Here is a 14,647-nt window from a genome sequence, read left to right on the forward strand (position 1 = left end):
TCGTGTAGTTATAGTTTCTTTTTGGTATCATTTTTGTGATGATTTTGTTCTTTTTGACATTAATATATCCAACATGAGCTAAAACTATTAAAATTTGAGAGTCCTCAAAATTTTCTATCTACCGTCTAAAACGGTACAAAGATATATTTTCCCTGTGTCGGCACGATCTAGACATTTGTAGGACTGCATAAGAGGACATCTTTCATGGCTACTTTTTATTGTCATGTCTTACATTGTAGGAAGATTTGCTTTGTAGGACTATAGCTAAACACTGAATAGATCATATTTTCTGCCTACGTCGTAATTGCCGTACGATGAAGGTCACATAGTAAAACAACTTGTTGATTCAGAGTCTGGAAGTAAATGTCCCACATCCTGTGTGAGCTGAACAAGCCACTTCCCTCATTGAAATGCACCCACTGTATTGGAAACATCTGCTTGAATTATTTAATCATTTACTCAGAAGAGCTACAAGGATTTACAGTGTTCATGAGTTCTTACAGATCACCATGGCTTTGCTTCTTATCAATTTTTTCATTATTCTACATCTCTACTATTTACCACAATGTTTAGGTCTTTGACCCTCGGTTTACTTCTATTACTATCTTGCTCTTTGGATAAACTCTGTATTACATTGCCATTTTCTTTTATAAGAAAGGTTTTCTGGTTGTCTTTCCAATGTGTGCTACTGTTCTCGTTGGCATGGTAAAGCCATCTTAAGGTCACTTATTGTGCAGCAGTATGTTCAGACTTTGGATAATAATGTTGCAACTTTTTGAATTGGAGCTTAGAGAAGTATTCAGACTTTGCGTTATATACGATAGTGATGGCTCAAGTTAAAAGTGTATATTGAAAGAGATGTTAACACTATGATTCCAGCAAAGTCACATACTGCCATATTGGCTGTTCGGGAGCTGCTTTATATGAGAGGTGAGATGCACAGACAGTAAATCCAAATAAAGGTGTATGTTCTTCCCATGCTTGAGGTTATGGCAAGCCTCTTTGTATATCACCCAGTGTATGAAATTTAGGCTAGTTCAAGGCCACAAACATTGCAAGCGTAAATGTCCAGCACCTAGGATACAAACTTCCAAAGCTTTACTTTGTCTTGTTAAAAAATATAAATACACATATTGATTGGCAATTTCAAAACATGTATGCAAGACGCCAACACATTTCAAGCTGAACATAAGCTGCCGTGAAGAAAAACGCTTTGGTGTTTTGCTCATGTTTTGAAATTGCTAATATATGTATTATATTTTTTAATAATAAAGCTAAAGAATAGAGCTTTGGAAGATTTTATCCCAGATGGTAGACTGTATCCCTCTTAGCAGTCAGTCAGTGACAGAGACAGCATTGACATAACCCTGGAAACATGTTACACACTTGGTATTCCAGGCTCCGCTTCCTTCTCCTGGGTCTGCTGCCCTCTGTTGTGGTCCATGTTGGATTTTGTAGGTTGCCTGGCATGAATCAATGACATCATCTCCCTAGACCTATTTAAAGCCCACCTACTATATGTGTTGGGATTGAGACTCTAGCGTTCCTTGTTTGATATGCTCCATTATTTGTACTACTGTGCTTCAGCTTGCATCCATCCCAACTGGGTTCCACTCCATCTGTCCATCTGCTCCTGATTTTCCAGTTACTCCTCGTCCTCGCGATTCCACGTGTCCTCTGGGAGCTGTACCAACACCTGGCGTCCATGTGCCCACCATGACCAGAGACTTAGTCACCTCACGTGGTGAGCAGTTACAAAATCTTGGGGAATGGGGCAAGATTTAACTTTTTCTTATTAATAGTGCCACTCTTGTCCATGAAATCTAGTACTTGACTCAAGCCCAGAAAGCTGGTAACTATTTGTGATATATCGTAAGATTTTCCATCCATTTTCTATAGCTCTAAGTATTTTTTAAAGATTGGTTCTTGATTCACAGTATTCCTACAATGCGGCATATAAAATGTATAGCGTTATGCCAGCTTGTGTCTGTATTGAGTACGCCATGATACTTTACATTACATGTGTAAAGTTCTTAAATAATCGTGGTCGAGAAAGTATGCATGTAATGCGTGTTATTTGGCGTGTAACGGCTTTGATTTACATGGGTTCTTGTGAGCTGGGAAGAATCGTAAATTATGCAGAGACCTTAAGCTCAGAGAAGCTGTTAGAAGCCACAGCAGAGCATTAGGAATATAGCATACAACCACATTTTTTATTGTATTCTTGAGTAATTGCTATTGGTAAAGTCAATCCTTTTTTGGAAGTTATTAAAATAGCAAACACATAATCATATATGGAGCTTTTATCTGAAATGGATTGACATGGACTTCCACCCTCATTACAATCCATACAATTCCTGGTTATCTTTTATCATAAATGAAAAATAAATATTAGTATTTTGTCTGAGTAAGATACATTTTAATGAGAAGGCCTTACTTTGGACAGAGAGGTGTGGCCAGATGTCACTACCCAGAAATTATGGGAACTGAAGGGATGATGTGAGTTTTTTGGTTTTATATCCTTAGTGTTTGTCTAACAGCAAGAATGTACTATAGAACAATACAGGGTATGTATTATCTTTTTTAATAAAGGGAAACTCTACACTGCAGTTTTTTCCTTATTTTGCTACTAGATGAACCTCATGAAAGCTAACCAACTACTCTATCTCTTGTGCTGACAACCAACCTGTCTTTCATAGGAATAAAAAATAAGTAGGCACATCTTCAGACTTTATAGGACCAGAGTCTAAGCTTGATTTTCTTGGGTCATGTTGCCAAATCTTTATCAGAATTCCCAGTGGCCATTGTCGAAAAGATGATATGTTGCACGAATGTATTTATGAACAGGCTTTGCTGTATGTCTGTGGTCTGTGTTCCCTCCATACATGTTGCCAAAAAAACAAGAACAGAATATCTATTTTGGAAACTTTGCTCTTTTTTTTCCAGTCAACCATATGGGACAATTTCTGGCCAAAATTCAGCAGTGTTATTCAGTCACATGCTGCATGTGTGTTTATGTCTAGTCCTTGATGCGGCATTGACTGAATGTAATGGGGTACCAAGTATTCAAGGCGCTGATTGCACTCGTACTCATCACTCTATGCTTTAGCACTATCCTCTCGTGTCCTTGCGGCAGCGGTACCATGTGTCTTGTTGCCACAGCGGGTGTTGATTAACTCCTTCTGTACTGTGCCTTGCAATTTATGGGCTGCTTACATGATGAGGTTATCAGGGCCTGTCAAATTGTGTAGTCCAATACCCAGATTCTGACCTCAGCCTACTCCTGACTATGCCAACGTATTCAGATATTTCTCCTGAAAATTGTAGGTGTTTTTATCTTTTACCGGCTACTCGCCCTGACATTTGGTTTTGTCTGACCATGCACCAATCACTCAAAAAAGAAAAAAAAAAGAAAGAGCAATTTATGCCTATCTCAAAAAGGCAGACACTGCCTAAATACCGGCGTTACAAAGAACAAAGTGACTCCACCTGCATGATTAAAGGGAATGGCTCCATTGGGGTTCCATGTGAAACCTGTATTTCAGGGCTTCAGAAACCCCCGACTGAGCTGGTGACGTGTAGCCCAACTTGATCCCTGGCTAAGCCCCCCTTTACATGCCCGTGTTTCCAGTACATGGTTTATCCATTTCTTTTCATGGATACCACACAAACCCATTATACCCTATGGTGCAATGCACATGTCCGAGTTTTTACATGGATTGTGTGTCTGTGCAAAACACATGGAGACATGCCAGTTTTTTCTGACAGCATGGATGACAAGTGCCAATACAAGCCTATGGGTCCCTGTGTGGCCGTGTTTAACATTGAAAGTATAGGAGAAGCTGTGTAAATTATCTCTTTATCCACACCGGAAAAACACTGATGACACCAGTACTGGTTTTTCACATATGTGTTTTCTGCAGACTTGTGAAGGAAGCCTAAGAGAGGATACAGCAAACTTAAATAGGGTGTCCTGAGTGCTAATTGCATATCAGTTAGATGTTCTGGCTGTCCGGGGGTGGGATCAATCACAAGTGGTTGGCGGAGTGCACTGCCCATGAGCTTCCAGGCATCTCTGCTAGTACTGCCAGGAAAAGCAATGCAGTGGTGACCGGCAGAGAACATCTGGATGGCCGGGTAAGTATGATACAGTAAGACCCATACTGGGAAAAGACAAATATTACAGACAAGTACTTTCTGTATTAACTTTAAAATCTACTTTGCAATCTTAAAGAATATTTATGTTAAGAGCTAGAAGAATGAAGGATTTGCAATCCCGTTCTAAGTCTTTCTGTAAATATTTGCTGCTGTAATTCAATTCCTATTAGTCCCAAATTACCATGAGATTCTTTGGACTCTGTTTTATTTATTATCCAGGAGAACGTAGCAGAGCAAATAGCCTAATATCGGTTTGGTTCCAAAAACTTCAGTCAGAAACAGTTCCCATCACAGCCTGAGCAGAAAGCAGCTGTGTGCAAGGTCTTGAGAATGGAGGGACAAAGTTTAGGCAGATGGAGTTGAGTTGCCCGTAAATATTAATCAAGATAAATGTCATCAGGTTGATTTTCAGTAATAGATGCCTGGTGATTCATGGCGTGAAATGCGCAGTCCCTCCTAGGACCAATGTGACTTAATACCATGACATGTTTAAGATGTAACATCTGCTTGATTTATGTCTGCTTTACCCAAACCTGACGCCTATCCATATTTTATTAAAGCTTCATTTGATTTCTTCTGACGGCCAAGGCACTTTTTATGTCAATAAATTCCTGGCACAATTATGAACAATATATGACCACTTAATACCATGCATGCCTCCTTGCCTTTAAGGGACCTAAATTAGTATTCTGAGAATTTTCACACCACTAAGTCGCTCAAAATCATGAATCTTTTATTTAATAGTCTATGATTGGTGTCATCTGAATCCTGAGTCATACCCCTTTACTTCAGAAGAAAGGAAATACTGCTGTTTGGGGTGATGAACCTCACTTTCCATATCAATATATATGGTTTTCCAAATATTTTGAGATCTAAATGATATGCAGCAAAGTGAATTGGCTGAGTGTATACAGCTGGTCTTCGTGGCACAAAAAAAGTGCGCAACATGTTATATATACAGTACTGTGGGTACGGAAAGTATTCAGACCCCTATACAGTTTTCACTCTTTGTTTCATTGCAGCCATTTGGTAAATTCAAAAAAGTTAATTTTTTTCTCATTAATGTGCACTCTGCACCTCATCTTGACTGAAAAAAAAACAGAATCGTAGAAATTTTTTCAAATTTATTAAAAAAGATAAACTGAAATATCTCATGGTCATAAGTAGGAGTGGATGATCGGTGTATTCCTCAGCCGCCACCTGCAATATAATGAAATAAATGAATGAAAAACCCGAGGTGGGTTCCCCCCTATTTTCTAACCAGACAATACTCACAGCTGGGGGCTGCAACACTCATCTGTAAGCTTCAGCAAGGCTGGTTATTAAGAATAGAGGGGTCCCCACACTGTTTTTTTAATTATTTAAATAAATAATTAAAAAAAAAACGGCGTGGGGACCCTCCCATTTTTGACAACCAGCCTTTGCTAAAGCTCACAGCTGGGGGTTGGTATTCTATTAGATGCGCCAATTCTGACGCTTTGCCTGCCGGGTTTTTCATTCATTTATTTTATTGTATCTCAGTTAGCGGCTGAGGAATACCCCTATCATCCATCCCTGCTGTCACTATTATTAGCGGCAGCAAGTGTCAGATGATGGGAGTAAGAGTCCCAAAAGCCCCCACCTGCCGTCATCGTTCTGACTTTAATATAACTCTCATCATTCTCCTCTGCTCACGCCGATTGTCGACAGAGCAGGGGAGAATGATGAGAGCTTCTTTAGCACCTGCCACCTGGGAACAGCGCTTAGGGTAGCGCTTCTTCCCCAATGCCGATGCTTGTCACACGGAGGACATCAATGTGTTCATGTGTGCGGGACGTTTTGCCGCCTGTGCTTACAGTAAAAAATGGACATGTCTACGTGTGGGGCACACGGACACACGGTCCGTAGAAACACACTGAAATGTGAATGGGTCTACATGTGTCAGTGTCTCCGGTACATGTGAAAACTCACCACATATACCGAAGACACAGATGTGTGAAAGGCCTTACTGCAATTTTTCCCCATTGAGATCAAAATAGGTTAAAAGGGGAAAATGCACAAAGCAAAAGAAAAAAAACGCACCAAAAACTCAAAATGCTGTGTGAACATACCCTAGAAGGGCTTTCATATAATAGATTTAGCAATCCTTCCTTAGCAGAACACTAAGAACTTTATGGAAAATCTGTCATTGCCAAATGTCATCATTTATACGTGTATGTAACACAAGTGCTGGCATAATATTCATTTGTGTTTATGATAGAAACAATACAAATGTATCCATTCTCCTTCCCGATCAGATCACATATCCTGATGGAAATGCAGTTACTGCTCCTGAAACATTACCCCGCTATTTACAAGGGACTGTTTATTTTCCTAAAGCTGTTCTAGGTTTTTGTTTGGGGAAGTTTTTGTAACAAAGTGAACTGCCGAGGACTTTTTCCATTATACACTTTTCTGTCTTTGTTGCCAAATATGGGACATCCAACACAGTTGAAAGGAAGGAGACTCAAATTTCTTGGTCTCATTAAGAATGCATCAAGCAGAAACTGGATTTCCTATTTTGGTATTTATGTAGTAGAGCGGGGAGCGGCGAGTTTGCAGCCGGATGAACATGCTTGCGACTGAAGGATCGTCCGTAGGACGTGCTCAGATGTTGTTAGAAACTTTGCGTAGATTCATATATGATGGACTGAAATCAGCGACTTGTGACACAAAGACATTTTACACTGACGCTTTCACTGTGAAGTTTGTCCGACAGTTTTTTATGCCTCGGAGGTGGGGCGTCTCAGGGAAAACAGTGTTACCAACACAGAATGAGTGAGATATTTATAGACATGTTGCACATGTTTTGCATTAAAATGAATTCATTTTCCTTGTAATCACATTGCTGATCTCCCTGTCCGCATTCCCGAAATCCCACCGCTCGGAGATCTTGGCCTGGATTTACCAGGTTAAAACGTTTAAACAGTTTATGTGGAAATTGGGGGGAAAAACACCTTAGACCTAGTTGGGTCTTTAAAAGTGAAAATATAGCATTCACATCTGAAAATGATATTTATTTCCTCAGCTACATTTAGCTTTCTTACCTACATAAGCCGTCTAACTCTGTTTTATGTGTGTTTCATTTGATTTTTCCCTGTTTATAAAGCTTTATATTCACTGCACTGAAAACAATGTGGTTAATGTTATAAAGTATCAGACCCTGCGCCGTGTGCTGGGAATCGGGGTTGCCATCGCCCCTTTACAGTTATGTCATCAAACTGGTTCCCTGGACTAAATCTGACCCAGATTTCCACTGGAGACACCTCTGTAAGTTCATTTCAGTAGTGGTTGCTGGCTGCATTAGTAGGATGTTCTCTAGCTCACAATAGGTCCATATACTTGGAATTGTAAATTCATTTGTCCAATGATAGTTGCCCTGATCTCATTATTATCCCAGAAATCCCATTTTTCTTGGATGATTTAGCCAGACATTTGATGATGTGAACTCTCTTTTGACAAATGTTTTTATCGATGGAATCAAATGTTGTATTTTATCTGATGTGCTGGATCAACCTCTTTTTGTGGACTGTCTTCCCTTGGGTTTGGGATCCTGTGTACGCTTGTTGAGCTGATCATACCCTCCTTCATACTCTTTATCTCATTCTTGCACCTTTACCAGCAAGGAAGCAGCCCTATTTCATTCCTGCACCTTTAGGCTACGTTCCCACAATGAGCTTTTGGTGCATTTTTAATGTTGCAGAATTTATGCACCATTTGTGTAGCTATTATTTCAGTTGCAGAAAAGAGGACACTGAATGAACAAAGGTGAGAAGAATCTTTTCAAACTACAATATAGGGACTTGGATGGGGACTTTACTACAAGATGGGGATCTGGATGGGGACATTACTGCAATACAGGGACTGAAATGGGGCATTTACTGCAAAATGAAGACCAAGATGGTCACATTACTACAAGAACAGAACCAGGATGGGGCATTAGCACAAGATGAGGATTAGTGTAGGCACATTACTATAAGATGGAGACATTGCTTTAAGATGGGGACCAGAATGTGCCATTACTACAAGAAGAGGACCAGGATGGGGCATTAATACAAGATGAGGACTAGGATGGGCACATTACTACAAGATAGGGACATTGCTACAAGATAAGGACCAGGATTAAGACATTATGACAAGAAATCAGCAGGTTATTGCCAAAATTAATCTAATTTGTATGATAACCTGAAAGGGGTTGTCCGGTCTTTTAATGGAAGTCTGCAGTCACCCTCTGTGACTGCATACTTCAGGATCCTCAGAGCGTGCGCACTGCATGATGTCAGGATTTTCCAGTGTCTGCGGTGAGAGGAAGAAATATGCAGAGTTCCAGCCATATTCCAGCTAGACATGCTCGGCTTCCCTCAATATATGGAAATTGAGTGAGGCTGCACATGTCTTGCCGAAATGGCATATGGCATGTTTGTGGTCAAGTGACTGCCCATTCTCACTGCAGACACCAGAGGATCCTGATAGTGTATGATGTGGTGATCAATTGACACTTTGACTCATGACCGAAGGGAATCAGAAGCTTAAAGCACTACTTCAGTGTTTTTTTAATTGCAGAGCTGTAGTGGTGTTTCTAGTCTAAGGTCCCTGCCCATATTCTCATACTTACCCGCCACGTCTTCGCCTTCTATCAGTGCTGTTGGTTGTGACCTGCCAGATTGCTCCAGTGTTTGCTGGAACTAGCCAGAGGTCACTGTTGAATGCAAATCTTGAATGCAACAAGAGCTTTGTTCCAGCTCTCATAGACTTACATTGAGAGTTTGCAACTATTAGTTCTGATTTCCAGTCGGTCACAAGTTGTGGTCAGATGGTGCCGAGGGACCAGAGTGGTGCTGATAATTAAAATGAAGACATCGTCGGGTAATTATACAACTTACTAGATGGTGGCCCGATTCTAACGCATCGGGTATTCTAGAATATGCATGTCCACGTAGTATATTACACAGCCCACGTAGTATATTGCCCAGCCACGTAGTATATTGCCCAACCACGTAGTATATTGCCCAACCACGTAGTATGTTGCCCAGCCACGTAGTATATTGCCCAGCCACGTAGTATATTGCCCAGCCATGTAGTATATTGCCAAGCCACATAGTATATTGCCCAGTGACATAGTATAATGCCCAGCCACGTAGTATATTGCCCAGTTACGTAGTATATTGCCCAGTGACGTAGTATACTGCCCAGTGATGTAGTATATTGCCCAGTGACGTAGTATACTGCCCAGTGACGTAGTATACAGCACAGTGCCATGTAGTATATTGCACAGTGACGTAGTATACAGCACAGAGCCACGTAGTATATTGCCCAGCCACGTAGTATATTGGCCAGTCACGTAGTATATTGCCCAGCTACATAGTATATTGCCCAGCCACGTATGTCACAGGTTTAAAAATAACAAATAAACATATACTCACCTTCCGAGGGCCCCTTGTAGTCCAGCTTCCGGTCCCAGGGTTGGTATGAGCGCAGGACCTGTGATGATGTCGCGGTCCAGTCACGTGACCGTGACGTCATGGCAGGTCCTTCTCGCACAGGCGCACAGGACCTTCTCGCGCAGGCGCACAGGACCTGTGATGACGTCGCGGTCCGGTCACGTGACCGTGACGTCATGGCAGGTCCTTCTCGCGCAGGTGCACAGGACCTGTGATGACGTCGCAGTCACATGACCGTGACGTCATGGCAGGTCCTTGTCGCATACCATCCTTGCCACCGGAACCTGCCGCTTGCATGGATCGGTCACCGTAGCGTCGTGACTCTCGCAAGGAGCGGGAAAGGCGGTGGAAGGTGAGTATGTAATGATTTTTTATTTTTTTAAATTATTTTTAACATTAGATGTTTTTACTATTGACGCTGCATAGGCAGCATGAATAGTAAAAACTTGGTCACAAAGGGTTAATAGCGGCGGTAACGGAGTGAGTTACCCGCGGCATAACACGGTCCGTTACCGCTGGCATTAACCCTGTGTGAGCGGTGACTACGGGGAATATGGAGCGGGCGCCGGGCACTGACTGCAGGGGAGTAGGGAGGGACTAATCGGACTGTGGCCGTCGCTGATTGGTCGCGGCAGCCATGACAGGCAGCTGGCGAGACCAATCAGTGACTTGGATTCCATGACAGACAGAGGCCGCGACAGACAGACGGAAGTACCCCTTAGACAATTATATAGTAGGACAAGGGACCTTAAATTAGAAGCACCACTCCAGCTCTGCAATAAAAGAAATCGATGGAGTGGTGCTTTAAGTGGAAGAAAGAATTGCTGATATAAAAAGCATATAGCCTGCAATGAACCTGGGTGGCTTGTTCACTACTAGTTATTTAGATGTTGGTTCTGTAGCCTAAAATAGTACAATTGTAATAACTGGCTGGATTATACTTTTTCCAATCTAAACAAATATTTAATAATATATCGCAGATCAATTCCATATGCGCCACCCGAGACATGATATAAAATCCACATCTAGATTATTTATTATATTTGTCTTATAATAAATTATACATTGTGTATGTAGGTTAATCCTATTTATTGGCCTTTATAGGCCTAGTTGAAGGCAATTAGAAAAATAAATTGTGGTCTTTACTGCAGGTCAGCTCGATTTTCTTGGTCATCTGTTTTAAATCCCAACCCTCAGCTCACATATACCATACAGAACTGTCCCGCGAACCATTGAAGCAAAAGGATTGTGACATTTGAAATAGACTCTGAAGAAAGTGTTCCCTTCCCTGGGGTGGAAGTTATGATCACATACCGGCTTCCATGAATTTCAAATCGGAATTTATTCTGGCTTATTTGTATGAAAATATTATCTAGAGATACTGCAGACAATATTAGTTTTTGATTAGTTTTTTTATTTTATTATTCTTTGCCATTGTGTTGTTGAAGATTTTTATTAGGTTCACAAAAATGCAAGTTTATAAAGAAATCCATATGACAAAATATATTTCTTCTCTTTAGTGAAAGAAATATGTAAATTCCAACCTTCTACAAACACGTATTATCACCAGAAGAGCCCGAGGGAACATGCTGTATTATTAATTGAATGTCCTATTATATGTATGTGGCATTGTGGTTTAATAGGTTTTAGATGTGTGATTTAAGGAGGTTACTCATATCACAGGGCGCTGAAAAGGAATCTGGTGGGAACAAGTGAATGTACAGCTCCATGGCACCGAATCTGCTTTTTTTCCCCCACTACTGAAACATCAGCATAATCCTCTGATGTAGCCGTTTTGGTCAGTGCATGATAAATATTCAATTACTCTCCGGCTTTCCTTTAATACAGAACACAAACATGGGAAAGCACCCACAGGCTTATCTTTTGAAAGTGTAATAGGCTCCGGTGGCTTTGAATTCTGCCCTCAAGATACAAATAGAAAACATAGAAGGCAGAAAATATTTCCTTATATTTAGATTTACTCATTGATCTATTTAAACGGCAGTGGTTGCAGCTTATAGCACGCAGTGACGCAGATCCCCAAGTTGCATATTTGCTTTAGAGACAAAATCGAGATTATATTACAGTGCACTTGGTGTGACGGCATCTTTTATAATCAACTCCACAGGCTTGCTGCTCTTTTTAGAAGAAAAATGTTTCCTCACATAACTGTGGTTTCAGTGAGGATTTAAATACCGATACGTCACAGGCTATGTCTTTGAGGATGACTTTCAAGCCAGTTCTGAGCGTATTGCCATTACCTGTATGCAGGCTCGAACTGGCCCACAGGAGAACAGGAGAATCCTCCAGTGGGCCCCTGTGCAAGAGTGGGCCACCATGAGCATCGGACTGGGGTGCCAAGGACCCACCAGTCACCTCAACTCGAGGGCCCACACTTTTCAGCTACATGCAAATATGACTTTATTCTCATTGACAAATTTCTATATTGGGTTTATTGTTAAATAAATCAGATGCTGATTTTGCCTGTATGTCATGAATCCAGTGTATTGTGCCAAGTACTGCCCAGTTAAGAGGCTGGTGGCCCACTCCTGTATGGGGGCCCACCAGAGGATATTCCTGGTCTCCTGTGGGCCAGTCTGAGTTGGCCACCACCATCTTATCTGAACGGTACTTGGCACATTATACATGAGTCACTATTAATGATGAGCGAATATACTCGTTACTCGAGATTTCCCGAGCACACTTGGGTGTCCTCCGAGTACTTTTTAGTGCTCGGAGATTTAGTTTTCATCACCTCAGATGAATGATTTACATCTGTTAGCCAGCTTGATTACATGTGGGGATTCCCTAGCAACCACATGTACTTATGCTGGCTAACAGATGTAAATCATTCAGCTGAGGTGATGAAAACTAAATCTCCGAGAACTAAAAAATACTCGGAGGACACCGGAGCGTGCTCGGGAAATCTCGAGTAACGAGTATCTTCGCTCATCACTAGTCACTATGTACAGACACAGGCAGCATCTTATTCATTTAACAATCTACCCAGATCATTGTTATATAAATTTGTGATTGATGATAATGTCACATTTGCATGTAGCTGAAAAGTGGGGCCCTGGAGTTGGTTACCAGCAGGCCCTTGGCACCCCAGTCCGACACTGCCTGTTTGCAGAGCAAACTCTGGTATCCTACAACAGTAAAAGAAGTTATACTATATAGTGGACACTAAGGGTATGTGCACACGTTGCGGATTTCCTGCAGATCTGCAGCTTTTTTTTCTGCGCAGAAACACTGCAGATCTGCAAGTGATTTACAGAACAATGTAAATCAATGGCCAAAAAAAATTGCTCTGCCAATGGTGCTGAAAAATCAGCACAGGAAACGCAGCAGATTCAAAAAAGGACCATGTCAATTCTTTTTGCAGATCTGCTGCGTTTCTGCACCCATTCCATAATAGAAATCTGCAGGGGTAAGAAAAGGAAGAAATCCGCACAAAAATCTGCAACGTGTGCACATAACAAAAAAAGGCGCAGATTCTGACCTGCGTTTTCTGCCAAGAAATTTAGAATCTGCACAGAAAATTCCACAGTCAAATCTGCAACGTGTGCACATAGCCTAAAACTTTGTATTGGTGTAACACTATAGAGTTACATAGAAAGTGACTAAGGCCTTCTTCACATGACAGTGCTTTATTCCTCTCGACTTCCTTCGCAGATTTCAGTTCACACACTCGGGCTAGCTAATAAAATACAGTTTACAATAACAAATCCCTTTGTCGTCTTTTAAAGATTGCACTTAAAAAGAAGCCTTTTTAATTTTTACTTCATAAACGATAGTACACAGGTATCTGCTTCTTTCACCTCTTGGATTGATCTTTCACTCTCAGTTCATGGGTAAAATCTGTAACATTTGTATTCAGTGAAGGCAGATTTCCCCATTATTGAAATAGATGACGGTTAGTGCCTTTAAAATTCTATGGAGGAGGTAGATGCAAACACAGACATTCTGCTGCACGTTCTCTTGAAATGACAGTATAAGTTCTCCATAGAATAGCACCAACTGGCATCTATCTCAAAACCAAACAAATGAGCTGGAGCATAAGTTGATATACCTGCAAAGTGTAAGAGCGCATTCACACTGTGACCATTTAACAGATAAAACCTAAGATAAAAACCAAATGAGCATGTACCCTATAGTAAGTAAGCGAGTAGCAATGTAAATAAAATAGCATAGGTACTTAGTTAACATTATTTTCACCACGACAAGGTGCACCCAATCATGAGGGCCCTATCCTCTAGCATTATAACCTTACCTTGTGTCAGCCAACCTCAGTGTGAATAAGGGCAACTGTTCAGATACCCATCCATGGGAAGCTGTACAAATGAAATGCTGAGCTCAAAAGGGGGACCACACCCCTGTTTATGCAAAGTACAAGAAACTACAGCAAAACCAAAGAAATGAGCCGGAGCATAAGTTGATATACGTGCAATGTATAAGAGCACATTCACACATCTCAGTAGTGGGAAAATCTGTATCCATTTACTATATTTACCTGTGAATGGAGAATTTTGAGAATGATAGATCAGTCCAGGGGTGAAAAAAAAACCAGATTTCTCCAATAAGATGTATGACAAAGTTTCTTATTTTCATGTCTACTGTTGATTTCTGGAAAAAGAGAATGATGGTTACTCTTTAAGCATATAATGCATTCAGGTTTCATGATCTTGCTAAGCATAGACCTAATATTTAGGATTTATCAGGTTTTATTGACTTTCAAGAAAATTAAGTAAAAAGTAAAGAAATGGTGCTCGAAGACATCATAAGATCATAGTGGGGATGACCTCCGAATAGACCTAATATTTAATATAATTAAAAATGATATTAGTATTCTAACTTATTTGACTTTACCAATGGAAAGTGAGAAATGTACTAGATCAAACCTAGATCCATTAGACCCCTATTATGGACTAAGACCACTACTGTGGAACAATACCAGGGGTGGGTCAGAGTATTACAGACGACAAAATATGCCTCTGTATGTGAAATAGGCTTTAGTGGCAGAATTAACT

At 40.8% G+C, this 14,647-nt stretch overlaps 1 protein-coding gene and 1 long non-coding RNA gene across 4 annotated transcripts in view; one reads left to right on the forward strand and one right to left on the reverse strand.

Annotated features, from left to right (window-relative positions):
* The window catches only part of TTC28 (tetratricopeptide repeat domain 28), an 806,054-nt gene that overhangs the window by 367,191 nt on the left and 424,216 nt on the right, over positions 1 to 14,647 (forward strand). The window lies entirely within an intron of this gene.
* LOC143793933 (uncharacterized) overlaps positions 1 to 14,647 on the reverse strand; it is a 32,710-nt gene that overhangs the window by 16,767 nt on the left and 1,296 nt on the right. The window contains exon 2 of the long non-coding RNA XR_013220340.1: positions 14,131 to 14,243. This is a non-coding gene — a long non-coding RNA (uncharacterized LOC143793933). The remainder of the gene's footprint in view (positions 1 to 14,130; positions 14,244 to 14,647) is intronic.

Source organism: Ranitomeya variabilis, chromosome 1, assembly GCF_051348905.1.
Source record: "Ranitomeya variabilis isolate aRanVar5 chromosome 1, aRanVar5.hap1, whole genome shotgun sequence".
Lineage (NCBI taxonomy): Eukaryota > Metazoa > Chordata > Amphibia > Anura > Dendrobatidae > Ranitomeya > Ranitomeya variabilis.